This window comes from Nesoenas mayeri (assembly GCF_963082525.1).
Source record: "Nesoenas mayeri genome assembly, chromosome: 21".
Lineage (NCBI taxonomy): Eukaryota > Metazoa > Chordata > Aves > Columbiformes > Columbidae > Nesoenas > Nesoenas mayeri.
In genome coordinates this window covers 4,262,870-4,275,442 of record NC_137571.1, presented here as the reverse complement: position 1 = coordinate 4,275,442, position 12,573 = coordinate 4,262,870, and positions in this window count along the sequence as shown.

Sequence of the window (12,573 nt, the reverse complement as noted above, 5' to 3'; positions counted from 1 at the left end):
CGGGAAGAACGGGGCCCGGGGCTGGCAGGGAGCCCTGCGGGGCTGGGGGTCGCTGAGCCCCGCGGGACTGTGTCCCCTCCGCACCCACGACCGGCACCGGGGTGCGAGGGGACGGGGACAGAGCGAGTGTGCCACCCACGCGTGGGGCAGCCGAGGGGCAGAGGCGCTTGTCCGGCTCATGGCGTGGGAAGCTGCAAGAAGCCCACCCGAGAACCGCCAGCAGGTCCTGGGGGGATGGAGCCCCCCCAGCCTCTCCCCCCGGCTCTCGTGTCACCCAAGCGAGGCCAGATCCGGTCTCCGGACGGGGCTCCTGACCGGGGTGCGGGTGGGGTGGATGTCGGGTCCGCGGGCGGGTGTGCCCGTGCCCCGGCCCCCTCCCCAGCAGGGCAGGAGGAAACGGCCGCATCCAGCCTTTCCCGAGGATGAGGATTTCCTTCCTCCCATTGAGCGGGGACCCTGAGGTTAACACGCAGCTGTGGGGCACTCTCCTTCCCCGCAGCTTCACCCCCTCTCTTTTCCCCAGCCTGAGTGCACTGCAGGTATTTTGGGGGCTAGAAGAAGCCGCGCAGAGTGGGGAACCCCACGGAGTGGGTGGCCAAGCTGCAGCCACCTTGGCCGCGATTTTGAGGCTCCAAATCATGCTGGGAGGGCTTGGAGGTGCCCCCCGGATCCAGCAACGTGACCCCCAGCGCTGGCAGAGTGTCCCAGCCCCATGGGTGCCCCCCTCCTCACAGGGACGTTGCTGGGACAGGGGGATTGCTGGATTCCCAGAAAAGGCTGTTCCTGCAGCTGGGAAGGGCTGTGCTGGGGACCCGGGGACACTTCTCATTTCCCTTGAATCCTCCGATACTGAGAGCACGGGGGCTTTCCCGGGGGCCTCCGAGGGGCGAATGTCCCACGGGAGATCCCGAGTGGGAATTCCCCCTGGGAGCAGCTCCCTGGAGGTGGCTTCACTGGGGACACAGTTGCTTTGGTGACCCCAGGGGTCCCGGACAACCCAAATGGGTCCCATCCCATGGGCAGCGCTGTGCCCCGGGGGTCCCGGCTTGGCCAGGCTCCATCTGCCGCCCTCCCCAGCCTGCTAATCCCGGGATTAACAGCCAGATGCCAGGCACAGGTTTGCTGCAGGTAACGAGTATCCCTCGGGGAGGAGGTTACGGACATCAAAGCGCAGACAATTATGACTAATCCCACACCTGCACCTAACGAGCTCGGCAGCCGTCCCGCCTGCGCCGAGCGGGACGGGGCAGCTGCCGGGGAGAAGCCAGGAGGGCAGCGGGGATAAGGAGCCCACGTGTGCTGGGGACCCGTCCCACTGTGTCCTCACGGACAGGACCCCAGGATAACGGCTGTGTCGGTGGGTCACGGATGTCCCCACGGACAGGACCCCAGGATAACGGCTGTGTTGGTGGGTCATGGATGCTCCCACGGACAGGACCCCAGGATAACGGCTGTGTCGGTGGGTCATGGAGCAAAAAGCCAGGCAGAAACACCCCCAAAGCTTGGCATTGCTGAGCCTTCCCTAGTGCAGAGCCGAAATGGGGCACACATGCAGGGGACAAGCTTCAGCCCCTCGCTGCCTGCCAGGAATTCCCCTGCCGCTTCCCAGCGGACGCGGCTGATGGGAAGTGGCTGTTTTCGCCGAAGAGCCCATCCCGACATTCCTGGGAGGCCACATGTGCCGCCCGCATCCCCGTTCTCGGGACCTCCATCCAGCCGGTCCCCAGCTGGTCCCAGCCCAGCTGGGCACAGATCTGGGATGGACACTGCAGACACCCCCAACTCCTCCTCATCCCCCCAAAAACACCGGCCTGTCCCTGGTTGGGGCACTGGGGAATCCAGCACCCAGCAGCTGCTGCTGGGGTGGGACAGGAGCACCCCATGGAGCCAAAGGTCCCCAGCCTGGGTAGGTAAGCCCAGCTGGGCCCTTTTGTCCTTTATCTGGAGGCTGGTAGCTTCAACTCTTCCTTAATAATCGTTTATGCCATTAATATAGCCAAATCCCTAAAGTGGCTAATTAAGGGTTCGTTTGCCCGCTGCCATCTCACACTGTGGCAGGTTTTGTGTGAGATCAAGGGAGGGAAAGAAAACACAGGGGGAAGGTGGGAGCATCGTCCCAGTGCCCATCCCACCAGCATCCCTGCTCCCCAGGGACCCCTCAGCAGCACCCCAGGACCTGGTGTCCCCCAGACCCAGAGATTTGGGGGCTCCATGGGGTCTTCATGGGGCCTGGGCACCCAAATCCCGGAGGTCCTGAGCCACTGCCCGACCTTGCCCGGGGCTCCCCTGGCCAAAACCGGGGCAGGACATGGCCCACGAGGCCCCGTCCCGAGCCGGCGAGACCTGCCGTAATTGGCAGCCCTGAATTAGCATATGCACATCCTCATTAGCAATTACACACACACACACACGCCCTCATTTTCTCATCTGAACAAGTCCACGGTGGAGACCTGGGAGCTGGGACAGTGGGGCCAGACCCCAACCCACTAAACCTCTCCTGGTCCTCTGCTCATCACCCGAGGCTGCCGAACTCATCGCACCCATGCAGCGGAGCAGAGATGCCGCCTGCGGCACCCACGGCCCCACCGTACCGCTGCGCGGTCCCCGTGGGGGCTGTGGGGAGCAGATGGCGACTCGCAGCACGACAATGCAGGGAGCAGCGCGGGGGCCAGATGGATCGCAGGGGAGCAGAGCCGTCCCGTCATCCCTCCCGCCGCTTCCGCTGCCATTTTACCCAACCGGCTCCAGCAGCGGCTATAAATATTTAACAGCTCCATCCCCTGCTCCGCCGTGACCCGGCAGCTCCCACCACTCCAGCCTGGTTTGCATCACCGGGGGGGTCACTGGGCTGAGACCCTGCCAAGGGGACGTCCCCTCCCTGCAGCATCACTCTGGGTCTGAGATAAATAACCTCAGTGAGCGGGGCTGGAAATGCTTGAGGTGATGAATGGAGACTTCAGAGGGTGCGGCGACATTTCCTGAGAGCTGGGGACGAGAGGGGAGCAGCGACAGCTGGGCAGGTCGCCCACCTCTTGGGTGGGTGTTGGGCTCTGCGGTGGCCCCATCCTGGGCACTGCGCAGTCTGAGCCCTGCTGAGCCGTTTTGGGCATCAAAAGAGCAATAAGTACCCCCAAATCCAACCCTATGTCCCTGGGGGACCCACTTTCTTGGTCAGACCCCAGCCAGGAGCCCCATGGCAGCAGCAGGGGTGTCACGGGGGTCCTGTCCCCGGTACAGACGTGCCGGGTTGAGCATCCCGGCCGGCAGCGGAGCAGAACCAGTTGCAGGATCTCCCACGCTGCAGCACGGGGCTGCGAGTCCCAGCGTGCGGCTGCTGCGGGACACGCCACGACCTGCAGCCCCACGGGCGTTCGCAGCCCAGGGCTCGCCCAGGAACGGCCCTTTCCCAGCACCGGGGGAGTTTCGGTCCCACGGCCGGTGCCCCTTTCCGCAGCACCCATGGGACACCCGTGCACCAGGAGCTTCCTCCGGCCGCCACCGCCACGGCTCCCCGGCCTTTCCACCACTTTTCCGCCGACCCCGGAGCTCTGGCCGCCTTCCTGCCCCGGCCACGCTGCCGCCCCGTTTCCTGCCCCCCGGCACCGGCGCTGCCGCAGCCGTTCTGCCTCCTCCCAGCCCCACATCCACCCCACGCACATCCCCGTCTCCACGCACCCAGTGCTCCCAGCTCTCCCCGCTGTGCCAGGACTGTCTGTCCTCCCTGTGGCGCTTTCCCCAATGGGGTGACCTGGCCCTGCCACAGTGTCCCCAACCCTGTGCCCTCCTGTCCCCAACCTCCCCATGAGATGTGGCCCTGGCGCCGCTGCAGGAGCGACGCGGCTCGGTGGGGTGATTGCATGGGGGGCTTGTGTTTCACCAGCCATTTTCTTCCAGCTCAGCGATAAAGGCATCGAGCGGAGCAAGTCTTCCCCCCGGGGAGCGGCAATTCCCCGATTGCAATCACTTTTGGGGATCTACTGCTGACCCAGTTTTTAATCCACGGCGCACACAGAGCTGCTGGTGGGGATGAGCAGGAGCTTCCCAGGAGCACCCGGAGCCCTCGGTGCTGAGCCCCCCACCCCTTGTATTTGGGAGGCGGGGGTCCCGCGGGCAGCTCGGCGGGGCCGGTCGCGCTCCGTGCCGCTCGGCGCTGACGTCAGCCCGTTCCCACGCTGAGCCCAAGGGTTTCCCCCAAACCGGTTGGGCATGCGGAGCCGTGACTCAGCCCCGGGGGAGCGGCGTGCAGCGGCAAGCCTGGGGGGGCCGGCGGAGGACAAAGGTGTGCGGGGGCAGGATGAGACCTGTGCAGGGCCCCCGCTTCCCGAGCAAGCCACACCAGAGCCTTTAGCAAAGAGGGAAGCGAGAAACTCGCTTTCCTTCCTCCTGCAGAGCGGCAGTGAGGGTGTCACCGTGCTGGGGTGACCTGTCCCTGCACCCCCACGCCCTAAAGCGGTCCCCTGCCCCCGGACTGGGAAGGGCTCCTTATCTCCCTGCCTGGCTGATGCAGGGTTTGCTCATCGCTGCTGCTCCCCCTGGGGCCACCCTGCTGCAGGGCGGGTGACACTGGCAGTGTCACCACCTCTTCCAGATTCAACCTTCTCTGCAGGGATGGAGCAGGGACGGTGACACCCGCCCTCCATGGCATCACTCCCGGCTGAGATCACCAGGGTTTTCCCCGCCCAGTCCCAGTGCCTCAGTCCCCCCCATCTGCCCCAGGGGACGGAGACGCCGGGGCCAGGGGAGTCACCGCATGCCAGGCTGTCACCAGCCCTCTGCGCCAGCCAGAAATAAGTGGATTAGGAACCGATCTCGTTATCGCTGCCAGCAGCCTCGGCAATGGCTGTGGGATGGGGACAGGGATGGGGACAGTCCCTGCAGGGGGGACCGGGGGTGGCTGGTGCCTGGCATGGGCAGAGTGGCCACGGTGCTTCGAGAGCGAGGGCTCGGCTGCCTGCTGTTCCCAGCGATGCGGCACCCAGGCTCTAATGAGGCAGGACGGTTAATTAGTCAGTGTCAATTTATGTTAATTAGTTGGAGGAGTCAGAGACTGATTCCTCTGCCACCTGGCGTGTGTGCATGTGTGTGTGTGTGTGTGTGCGTGTGTGCATGTGTGTGCACACCTGGGTGCATGCATGTAGATACATGTGTGCACCCATGAACACCCGTGTGCACAACCACACACATGTGCACAACCGCACACATGTGCACAACCACACACATGTGCACCCACGCACACGCACACCCGTGGGCAGCAACGGGACGAGAGATGCGGTTTCTCGTCCGTGATTCACTCTCTTCCTCAATTTTGCCGGGTGAACAAGAGCTGGGACCCCAGAGGAAGCCACAGGGATTTCCAGAAGGGCTCAGAAACTCCCCCCTCGCTGCCCCCTGTGATTTCCTCCCTCCTCCCGGTGGGAACGCGGCAGCGAGACCGGGAGCTCGGGCGATGGGTGAAAGGGGATGGAAAGGCAGCAAGACCAGGAGCTCAGACGATGGGAGGGAAGGGGATGGGGAGGCAGCACGGCCCGTGTCAGTGGGGAGCGAGCAGGGGGTGAAGCTGCTCCATCTCCCGCCACCGTGGTTTATTCAATCCGGGCTAACAGCCATCGCAGCTGTTGGGGTCTGCGTTTTGTGTCTTCTTCTTAAAACAGGATTGCAAACAGAGGGAAAAAAAAAAGGCAAAACCTTAATCCTGCAAATCCTCTGCTGCTCCTGCCATGGCCTGGGCTCACGGCACTGCTGGCTGTGCCCGTGCACCCCAAGGTGCCCACCATGGGACACTGGGGAAAGCCCAGAGCATCTACAAATATTCCCCACCTGTGTCTTTAGCACAACAGCTAAATTGATGCAGCCACCAAATCAGCTATGCAAACGAGACTGACATTAAGTCAGCCGCATGTGAGAGGTGTCTATTAACCCCTGCCGGGGCAGCGGGGACGTGTTCCCCCCCAGGCACCAGCCACGTCGGGGCTGTGCAGCACCCACCAGGAACACTGTGACCCCCGTGGGGCTGAGCCGCCGTCCCCCCTCTGCCCTCAGCTCGCAGCCATCTGGCTGGGGTGTATTAAAGACATGGAGAAGCCGGAGAGAAACGAGGTCAGGGCTGTGATGGCAGCCAGGGGATGGGGTGAGCCCCGTCACCTTCCTCGGCAGTGGGATCCTGCCACCCCCCTTGTGTCCCCCATGAGACCCAATGGTGGCACTGGCCAGAGCAGGGGCAGCTCTTTGAGGTGCCCTTGGACCCCTGATGAGAGCCTGATGCAAACCCCAGTTCCTGGGAGCAGCGGGGGACACAGCGGGTGGACTTTGCACGGCTGCGGTGTTGCCACAGCCCCGTGGCACTGGCGGAGCAGGAAGGCTGTGCCAAGCCCATGCTCCTGTCCGTGCCACGGGCACGCAGGGATACCCGAGGCATCAATCAGCACCAGCAAAGGGAGAGCAGAGCCCCCCCTGCAGATACCCCCAACTCTGGGCACTGACTGCAGCATTGCACCCCCGGGCTCAGCCGCTGCCCAGCCCAGCTGCGTGGGTGCAGCACCGAAAACACGAGCGAGCGCCCGTGTGCGAGTCCCCGTAGGCAGCCGCCTGCATTTCATGCATTTTTAAGAAGAACAAGGTTAGTGGGTCACTCCAGCGCTGGAGGCTTTTCTCCAGCTGAGCTGCTTTGCTGCCAAACCCATCGAGGCTGGCGGCTGCTCTGCAGCACAGCAGCGAGGGGGCTGGGGCAGGCAGCAGTGCAGGCAGCAGTGCAGGCAGCAGTGCAGGCAGCAGTGCAGGCAGTGGTGCGGGCAGGCAGGCAGCAGCCTGGCATGGCAGGGGCTGCACATTCCCCGGGGATGTGATGGCCTTTCTGCCCCCATCCACCATTCACTGCCGGAGACACCCAAGACACTGGCAGGAGGAGGATGCAGGCAGGATGGTCCCCATCGTGCTGCCAGCACACAGGGAGCAGGCAGGGAACAAACTGGGCAGGACCACGGTCCCCAAAAAGGGCCACCACATGCAGGGTGCGATGGTGGCAGTGGAGAAGAAAAGCCACCATGGTTAAAAGTTAACACGGAGACAAAGCGGATGCAAACAGCCCCGGCTTTATGGCAGGCCAGCCCGATAAAGGGGTGAGCGGCTCCGTCCCCACCCTGCCCGGCCGCTCCCCGCAGCTCTGCCCCTCCCAGCACCATCACCCCGGGGAGGGTGTGTGCATCGGTGCAGCCGCGACGCCGCCCTTGTCTGTGCTTGCACACTTGTGTGCGAAGCAGCACATGCACACTAGGTTATGCACCTGCATTGGTGCTGGGAATGGGGTGAACCCAAATTTGGGGTGCAGCCAGACATGGGGTGCAGCCAGACCTGGGCCGCAAGAGGCTGCAGCTCCGCCTCGCCACGCAGCCCCGCAGCCCCCCGCATGCTGCCGCCGCGCAGCCGTTGCCATGGTTACAGCCATGCAAGTCTGGGCGAAATGCATCTGCCGCTGCAGCCTCCCAGCCGTGGGGGCGGGGAGGGCCCCGCTGTGCCGGGTCACCGCCAGCCCTCACCCAACACATCCCCCCCGTAACCGGCTGCCGTCCCCTCCAAGGACCTTTGCGGAGAGCAAGAGCCATCACAGGGGAGCGGGGGCTGCATGGGGGTGCTGCTCCCCCACCATACGGGGGGTGCCAAGATTGTTTGCAGGGGAATGTGCTCCCCAATAACCGCAGCAGCCCCCCGATGCCCATCACCAGGGTCTCTGGGCTGCCCTGGTTTGGGGTTCCTGCCCAGCCCTACCCACAGTGCCGGTGGCTCTGGGGACACTTTCGGTTTTGCTCTGAGGCACAGGGGAATTCTGTTCCCGGCAGTGAAGCGATCCAGGCCAGCCGGGGATAAGGGCAGGAGGGGATTTCTGATGGAAAGTTGCAGGCAATCCCAGCGCGGCCGTGATTCCCCCCCGAGCTCCATTCCTGAATCCCCCCTCACAACCCAGCCCGGGGGGGACTGAGCCCCTGCCCCATCCCACCTGCATGGGATTTTGGGGAGAGAGTTTTCCTGGATTTACCCCAGGATTTACCAGCCCCAGCAAAGCAACTGGGATCTACTGGTGGAGGGCGCAGTGATGAAAAGATTAATGGTATCGACACTTACGGGTTCCTAATGAAACTTTTAATTAATAGTCCATTAAGATGAGGGGGGCTGCATCTCTCCGGGATGATTTTCCAGAGTGGTTGGATACCAGAAGATAATGCGTCCCCCCCACCAGCTCCGCACCCTCCCCTAGCACGCTCCAGCATTCCCCATCCCTCCCGCCCTTCATCCAGGCCTGGATGTCCCTGCGTCTTTCCTGCTGCCCGTCCGTCCATCCCGGTCCCTTCCCCCACCGCCCTCCTCTGCACACACTGGCCTCTCTCTGCCTGGGCCCGTCAGATGTTGCTGAAAAGGAACAATGCGACGTATTGTCTCTCCCTGCTCGCAGGCATCAAAATCCAGCAGCGCAACAAAAAGACACATTGAGTTGCAGGGAGAAAGAGGCCCATAGATCCCCGGCTGCTCGCTGCGGGGGGGACCGCTGCCCCAGAGCATCCCAGCGCTGCTTTCCTGTCCCGGGTCCGGCAGCACCGGCTGCCCCAGGACACGGTGGTTTGGCTGCCACTGGCCCCAGGGACTCAGGGAACAGGCGTCACCACGCTGGGCTGCGGGGAGCTGGTGGTGGAGACACAGAATCATTGAATCACAGAATCATTTTGGTTGGAAGAGACCCCCAAGATCATGGAGTCCAACCATTCCCCCACCCCTGTCCCTGCCCCATGTCCTGAGAACCTCATGTCCGTCTGTCCAACCCTCCAGGGGTGGCGACTCCAGCACTGCCCTGGGCAGCCTGTTCCAATGCCCCACAGCTCTTTGGGGAAGAAATTGTTCCGAAATCCAACCTCAACCTCCTCTGGCACAAACTGAGGCCATTCCCAACAGATCTAACCGTGCCACACCACCAAGGGGCATCATTTGGATCAGCATTGCAGCCGCACACATGTGAGATGCTCTCTGGACCTGTACCGGGTACACATGCACAGACTGGGACGTGCTGGTGTGTGTGCACAGGTTGGACCCACACTGATTTTGCACACCCATGCTCAAAACACACAGGACCCCCCGGTGCGACTCCCCATCGCGTGTCCCAGCCGTGGCGTGAGGACACGCTCCAGTGGCACCTCCGCAGGCAGCTCCGGAGGAAACAGGATGGGAAAAGGTCCACTTGGACTGAGCATTGCTTTTGTTTCCATTATAAACTTCCCTTTTAATGAGGAAGGAGGCTCTGAAACATGCTCCTGCTCGGCCCCTGGCTGGGGGACCCTGCCAGCAGCCCCGGCTGGGGTGGCGGGGAGCAGAACCCGGTGCACGGTAGCACCCGTCCGCCCACCCATCTCCGCTGCCAACTGGATGCTGCAGCCCATTTTCTCTCCGAACACTCGCTGGCAGCCGTCCTGCTCTTGTAATGCGACCGAACCGGCCGTGCACAGCTTGCTCAGGGTCAGGGAGCCCTTTATCAGCACCGAAACGCAGCCCATGGCGGGGATATGGGAGATAAGGCGCGTGGGACGAGCATCCTGCCTGGGCAAGGGCATTGCGGTGGATTCCTGTTCTCCGGGGAGGAGCTGCGAGAGATCAGCGGGCTGGGAAAGGCCATGGGGGGGCTCCCCGTGGGGTATTGATCCCCACCAGGCAGAAACTCCCCCAGGATTGTGCCCATAGGGAGGCACCCAGGACCTCTCGCATGTCACCACCATCCTCATCCCCATCCTTTGGGCAGCACAGCACAGCCCACCCTGCTGATGAGGTTGGAGGGTTTGAGGTTAAAGGGCTTGGCTTTGTTTGCAAATGCTCCAGCTCCTGGCCGAAAAGAAGGGCAGATGGTCTCTGAGATAAGAGACCCAGGGGATTGCTCTCCCTTTCCTCCGCTGTGACTCCCAGCTGCCAATCTCTGCCCCCGGCCGGAGCGGGGAAAGGGGCGATGGGGGGAGAAAGGTGCTGGGGTGGGAGAGCAGGGCTGGTCCTGGCCCCTGCGCAGGACGGTGGGATGCGGAGAGGATGTTACCGGAGTGAAAAGCAAGCCCAGAAATAGCAAACACAGTTACACAAGGCACCGGTTGCCATGGGATCTTCACCACCAAAAATGACGGGGCTCTGGCAAATACAAGAACGGGCCCTTTTGTGTATTTCTATGGGAAGTCAGTGCTTCGCTGCAGCCTCCCGGGCTGGAGCCTTTCCCAGGGCAGGAAGGATTCGGGGACACGGGTTGCAGCACCAGGTCTGTCTGGGCGGCACGGAGACCCCCAGCAAAGCCCCGTGCAGACCCTTGCTCAGGTCCGGGATGCTTTTTCCCAGTGCAAATGTCAGAGGGCTGGCCAGCTCTGACTCGGCAGACAGGCGAGTGACGGCACAGCCACAAGTGGCTTCAGCATCCACCAACTTCTGCTCGGGCCACGACTGGGAAGATCCCTCTGGCCACCGCCAGCCCTGATCTTCCTCCTGCCTGCCCAGCCCTAGCCACTCCTTGTCCCCTTCAGAAATCCCCCCAGCATGAATCTCGGCAGATTTCCTTCTGCAGCTGAGAACAGCCCCACTCAGCCCCTGCGGTGGCCCCAGCCCCTTCACCCCGTATCCTCGTGGGCTGTGCAGTCAGAGCATCACTTGCCCTGGGGACGGGGCAGGTGGCCACGTCCTGGAGCCACATACAGGGACAGGGACAAGCGGGCACGGCTGGGGACAGGCCGGACGGGCAGCACGGCAGAGGCAGACCCCAGACCCTAACCCACAGCTATTCTTTTTAGCCGAGGGCTGTTTGCAAAGGGCCATTCCCATGCCGGAGCTGCCGCGGGGGCAGAAACCGTGACCGTCCATCCCTGCACATGGCACAGCCCAGCCCCGCACTCTCCCTGCCGGAATTCTCTCCCTGGAGAGACCTAATTAGCTAATTCCTTTGCTATTTATAAATCAATATGGAAATCCCTCTGCTTTATTCCCAGCGCTGTTGGTTGCCCTGGTTGGGCCCCCGCTAACTCGGTTAAAATCCAGACGATCAGAGGCTTGTGAATGGCTCCAGATACATGAATAAATAATTGCTTTAATTCTTCGTTAAGGGCTGGGGGAATACAGCGGGTGGCAGGGGCAGGGCAAGGGGCTGGGGGCTGCATCCTCCTGTCCCACTCCAACCCCTGGCTCTGCCTTGCAGCCTGTCAGCGCTTAACACCTAATAAATTAATAATCAGCACGCGGTTTAAGTAGGTCTGGAAAGTGGAAAATAACATCTGCAAAGAGCTTGCATCTCTGAGGCCTTTTAGGCAGGAGCGACGCGCAGAGAGGCAGACAGATTTGTCTGCCTGTCCATCTGCTCGAGGAGCAGACAGACCCATAATCTGTCCGTCCGCCTGCACCCTGCAAATCCCCATCGCTTCCCCATCAGCCGAAGCCCCGGAGCCAGGGGAGAGTCCACACAGAGCCCGAGCATCCTCTGCCCCGCTCCGGCTCCCTTCCCAATGCCAGGGATGGAGAAGCCAGACCTAAGACAGTGGTGGAGGGATGGGACCCGGGGCGAGGGGGGCTGGCGGTGACACTGGTTTGCAGTGGTTGGGTGCCATCGGCACGGGCAGGACAGACAGACATGGGCAGGACAGACAGACATGGGCAGCGGAGCCAGGCCTCGGCAGGAGAAGTCAGGCTTGGGAATCCACAGGGGAACGCGGCTATTTATAAACACATCCCTTACGCAGCGCTGCAGAAGAGGGTTTTCAAGAAAAGCTGGGATCATAGAATCATAGAGAAATGTGGCAACTGGGGATTCCTCGGAGATGAAAGCTGCTGGAAAACCACATGCAAGGTTTCTGCGTCGCCTCTGATGGAGACAAGGGGCGGTCCCCCCCAGCAGATCTGAATCTTGACCTGTTTAATCATGCTAAAGTTTGCCCTTTAGAGACATCACATCTGCCTCCCGTCACTCTGGCGCTGGCCGCTGATGGCTGTGGCGGGGAGCAGCGGGGTGTAAAGCACTTCCTCCCCTCCAGCAAAAGGTGGAACAGACCTGGGCTTTGCACGGGGGCTCGCGGATGGGGGGTGACAAGCGCAGGAGTCCCAGTTGAGCTTCTTCCTCCCCCCACATAAGCAAACCCAGCGGCTCATCCAGCCCACGGCTGCAGAAAACACTTTCCCAGCAAGCCCCATGGTTCCCAGCATGGGGTACATGTTTGCACCCCCAACACAAGAAACAGGCATAGCCACAGCAGGGCTGCCACTGTCACCCCAAAGGCTGCACCCCCAGAGCCCCCTCCTAGCTCACAGCACCCACAGTGAGGATGGTGTGGATGCGGGGCAGGTTACGGGTGCTGCTCAGCTTAGATGTTCCTCTGTGGCTCTGGCACAGGACGATGGGAACGTCTTGGGGATGCTGCAGGGATGTGCAGCCTTGGACAGGTTCTGTGAAACCAGAGCTGGCTTGGGTTTGCTTGGCATGGGCAAAACATGCTCTTGTTGCAGTGGTGGGATGGGATGGGATGGGATGGGATGGGATGGGATAGGATGGGATGGGATGGGATGGGATGGGATGGGGTGGGA